Source organism: Cyprinodon variegatus, unplaced genomic scaffold (assembly GCF_000732505.1).
Source record: "Cyprinodon variegatus isolate N-32 unplaced genomic scaffold, C_variegatus-1.0 Scaffold28, whole genome shotgun sequence".
Lineage (NCBI taxonomy): Eukaryota > Metazoa > Chordata > Actinopteri > Cyprinodontiformes > Cyprinodontidae > Cyprinodon > Cyprinodon variegatus.
In genome coordinates, this window is record NW_015150481.1 from 87724 (window position 1) to 92720 (window position 4997).

Below are 4997 nucleotides of genomic sequence, written 5' to 3' on the forward strand. Positions count from 1 at the left end.
TCATCCAATTTTGATCATAATGATCTCGATCTAAACCTTCAACTTGTATGTTTAATCCAGTTCCAACCAGGTTATAAAGAGAGGAAAATACGTACTTGAACACCCTGCTATTCTGCAAGTTCTCTGTCTTAGAAATCATGGATGGGTCTGAAATTGTCATCATAGGTGCATGTCCACTGTGAGAGACGTAATCTTAAAAAAAAAAAAATTTTTTAAATATTTGCTTTTATAACTATTCATTTGTATGATACAGCTGCAAATACGTATCTGAACACCTGAGAAAATCAATGTTAATATTTGGTACAGTAGATTTTGGTTGCAGTTCCAGAGGTCAAACGGTTCCTGTAGTTTGAACACACTGCAGGAGGGATTTTGGCCCACTCCTCCACAAGCTGATTTCTCACCCCATCAGGTGAGATCTTGCATGGAGCTCCAGTCTGAGGGAGATTGACCGTCATGTTTAGCTTCTTTCATTTTCTAATGATTGCTCCGACAGTGGACCTTTTTCTCACAAAGCTGCTTGGCAGTTTTTCCGTAGAACTTTCCAGGCTTGTGGGGGTCTACAACTCTGTCTCTAATTTCTTTGGACAGCTCTTTGGTCTCGGCCATGTTAGTAGTTCGATCCTTACTGATTGTCTGGGGTGGACAGGTGTCTTTATGCAGCTAACGACCTCAAACAGGAGCATCTAATTTAAGATAATAAATGGAGTTCGACATTATGAAGGCAGACTAACAGGTCTTTGAGGGTCAGAATTCTAGCTGATAGACGGGTGGTCAAATACTTATTTGCAGCTGAATCACACAAAGAAATAGTTAGAAAATCATATATTGTGATTTCTGGATGTTTTTTTTAGATTCTGTCACCCACAGTGGACATGCACGATAACAATTTCAGACCCTCTGTGATTTCTACGTAGGAGAACTTGCAAAATAGCAGGATATTAAAATACTTGTTTTTGTCTCTGTATAAGAAGATATTACCTCTGATTTCCATCTCCATTTTAGATATGATTAAATATCTCTATTACAGGCTTTTAAGGAGGCAGTAATTGAAGCAAAAAGTTAAGAGTCATCCAGGTGTTCATGTCCTCAAGACATACCTGTAGTCTAATTAATGGTTAGTTTCATTGGGATTTACATTACATAGAATAGCGGCATGCCTGAAGACTTAAGAAAAAGAGATGATATTTCTCCTATTAGAGTTCCCCTTCGTTGGCTCCAGAATAGAATTTAAAATCCTCCTTCTCACATATAAAGCCTTAAATGGCCAAGCTCCATCTGATATCAGAGATCTGATTGTTCCTTATGTTCCTAACAGAGCACTTCGCTCTCAATCTGCAGGTCTATCCTGTCTACTTTTAAGGCTAGGCTTAAAACTTTCCTTTTTGATAAAGCTTCTAGTTAGAGTGGCTCAGGTTATCCTGATCTATCTCTATAGTTCTGCTGCTGTAGGCTTAGACTGCTGGAGGACATAAAACTCTTGCTCACTCTGCTACATTCATTTCAATTCAATTGTTTTTATTTCTTTAGCACCAATCTAAATCCATCTACCGTAAATCAGTCGATGGCATCCAGTCGTTATTTTGCAGGATTCTCTCATCCTGGAAAAGCAGGTAGAGAAAATAATTATTGTTGTTTATTCGACATCAATCCCTCACATTCTTCTACTACTCTGGTTTGAATTTTTTGTTAGTTCAGCTTTGAACTGGATGTTATTTCTAATCATAGTTGCTCTATCTGGCCTTCCTTGCTGTTGTACCGTCTAAGAAGCAGGTATCAGCTGGGCTGATGCTGTCAACAACTTGATTTTATAGATGACAGAGTTGCCCTTTTCCTCTGTGTCTGGTCTGGTTTATCTTCTAGACGATACGGGTTCAGCTTTTATTGCAAGTGTCCTGCTCTCTTTTATCTTTTGGTCTTTCTTTCCCACTCTCCCTAAATGTATGCTAAATGTGAGGTATTGCTGCAAAGTCAGCAACACAATGGAAGCGACAGTTAGCAGCTGCTGTATGCTCATTCAGGAGGAGTAAATTCAGCACAAGCAGCTGGATTTCCTAAGATGCATCCACCTCTTCCAGATGTCCTCTAAAGAAATGAGAAATCCAAATTTAGGGAATCCAGAACGTTTGTTTTTAGAACCCGACCCCATGTGGAAAATTTATAGAGTAAACATGATGATCAGATATTAACATATCAAATTAATGTCAGTAAAGTGTTTCAAGACTTATTCAACTTATTCACTACCAGGTTTAAAAACATTTCTGATTAATTCTCTGAATCTGAAACGTCTGTTTCTGAAAAACTATTAGAAATTCATTTGAGCTAGATATAAATCACATAGACTGAGTGACGATGTTATTAAAAGCTCTGCTCATCTTTTCTTCATAGATTACCTGAAGGTGGAAAAAAAACTGAGAATTCTCTATGAAGCAGAACCTTTAAAAGGATCCAATAAAAGTCTTTATAAATCTATAGAGTCGTCCAGAAACACATAAAACCAGAAATAATCAGATGACGGCAGAAACTCATCAATATGAGAAACCTATGGAAGAAAAATAGTCTCATTATAATCTCCCTTTTTATTTAACGCCGTATTTTAAACACTGAATTTTCTTTAAACATTGAATTCCTTACAATGAATTTATATCTGTGAAAAATTTGCTAAAGAAATTCAGCTGTAAATATTTTTACCTTTTGGTGAACTAAAGCCAAAGCAATCTACGCTTGATGTAGACGAGCAGCTTCTAGCCAATGAAATGAGCTGATTTGGTCACATGACACAACAGTTGGGCGTAGCTTTGTTCCAGGATAAATGAGGAGTTTTTCTTGGTAAATAGATCTGATTACAAAACATTGCTTAACTACTAACAGACAGCATTAGAGTTTTTCCATCTGATCAGATCGGGTGAATTAACTGAGCCGATCGCAGCTAGTGCAGCACCCCCGTCTGCCAAGGCTCTTGGTTTGATCCGGAAGAAGCGGCCAGCGGCAAACTTTGTGACCAATTTTCCTTTTGGTCGGTTCCAATGATCAGTCCAGTCAGCGGCCCAGTAGCCCCCCCTCAAAAAAGTGTCTCTCTTTTCAGAAACCCAAATGCGGTCGCCATAGATACGCTACCATTGCCATCTACAGAGTCATCCTTCCAGCCTGCGGTTGCGACGGCCTTATGGTGGGAACAGCTCCTCGTTTCAGTAAAAGAAGTTTAGCAAATCCTGCTTTGAACTGTCCAACATTTTGAAAGCTGTCTTTGGTAAAATGCTTCGAGCAAATGAACAGCTGAGCATCAAACTTTGCAGGGATCCTTGGGAAGACTGTGAAAATGTTCCCCTTTCTCCACGCAGCCCCGAACGCTGCATTACGATAGTGAACCAGTGAGCTGGTCTGGATGTCAACTTCAGGGCGCGACCAAAGTACAGCCCAGAACAAAATAAGGAAACATCCCCGAGTTCAGATGGGACCAAAGTCTCATATAAAGACCAGAACTAGAAGGTGAATCAGGGGAACACCTGGGAACACCTCCCACTGTGTACTGGGAACCTCCCAGTATGGACAAGGAAACCTTTCCACCATAGACTGCAGTGGAGAAGCGCTGACTCAGCGGAGCCATCAACACCTTTCAGCTTCTCTTGTGGAGCTCTTCTCTCTGAAGGTCTGTCCTGGTTTTAAGGTTCCGGGACAGGAAGTCCTCCGGCGGCCTGAAACATCCCAGTCAGTATCCCAGTCAGTATCCCAGTCTGTCCCAGTGTCTCAGGTCAAAGTTATGGCGTCCGACCAGAAGGAGAATCATGGATCTCCTCTACTCAGACTACTCGGTTGATCTTCAATGAGCCGTCAGGAATCTGATCAGGTGATCTGGTTGCTATGGGTTACCTGAGCAGGTGGTTGATGACCTCATGGACAGCCTGTGAGGTCTTCCTCCCAGTCATGTGATGAAGCTCAGGTGTGCTTACCTTTCTGCCTCTTTATGAGGCGGGCACAGAACCAGGAAGAATCGTGACACACCTGAACGCTCCTCCTCCTCTCCTCCTGTGACCCCCTCCTCCTCCTCCTCCTCCTCCTCTCCTCCCTGTGACCTCCTCCTCCTCCTCACTCCTGCTCCCATACATTCATCTTACAGCAGACAAAGAGCAGAACATCCAGCTGCTGGATGGACACCATGGAAACATGCGCACGCGCCCGTGTTTTTCACGCTGCTGTCTTTCCAAAGAAGCACGCGCGCGTGCACGGTGTTTCTGATGGAGGAGGTGACCGACCCTCCGCTGCCCCCTCAGCCCGGGCTGCGTGCTGCATGTGTCGGCTGGAAAACTGCTGACAGAGCCGTTTCCTCGTGCACGGACACCAGTAAAAAACGTCCCCAGGCGCGCGCGTCCCGGCGCCTCGCGCCGCACAAGCAGCAGATAAACAGACAAGAAATAAACAGAAAGCAAAGCAGCTCCTTACCTTCATAATTCCTGCCGCGTGCGGTGCGGATGCGCTTGTCTCCTCTCTTCCCTCTGCTGCCGCGCGCTGCTGCTGCGGCGAGCATGCGCCAGCGTGCGCGTCTGCCTGTGCGTAATTGTCCACTGCAGGTAAAAAAATGCGAAAGCATTGAAAGGTGGAAGACCACACACACGCATGCGCGTTGAGCTCTGCGTGTGGATCTTTTTTCACCCTAAAGCACTCATGCGTGCGCGCGCGCGCGTGTAGCCTGCAGGTAAGCGGCAGCTTTACTACTGACAGTTACTGCGCGCGTGTACGTGCATGTGTAAGAGAGGCCCGCCTCCGGTGGGCGGGGTCTGCGTGATGAAGGGGAACTCGGGGTAGGGGGCTGACGTCACCACGATTGGATCTGCTGGGAGGACAGAACCTGAAAACAAACTTTATTCAGCACAATTTTCACAACAAAAAAAAAGAAAAAAGGGAAAAAATAAATAAATAAAAATTATATATATATATATATATATATATATATATATATATATATATATATATATATACTGTATATATAAAACGGTGAA

General features: G+C 43.2%; 1 protein-coding gene across 1 annotated transcript in view; it reads right to left on the reverse strand.

The window, feature by feature from the left end:
- Positions 1-4662, reverse strand: part of LOC107099221 (membrane-associated guanylate kinase, WW and PDZ domain-containing protein 1-like) — a gene marked incomplete at its 3' end in the record, with an annotated part of 51620 nt that extends 46958 nt beyond the window's left edge. The window contains exon 1 of the mRNA XM_015397275.1: positions 4441-4662. The remainder of the gene's footprint in view (positions 1-4440) is intronic.
- Between the last annotated feature and the right edge of the window lie 335 nt (positions 4663-4997).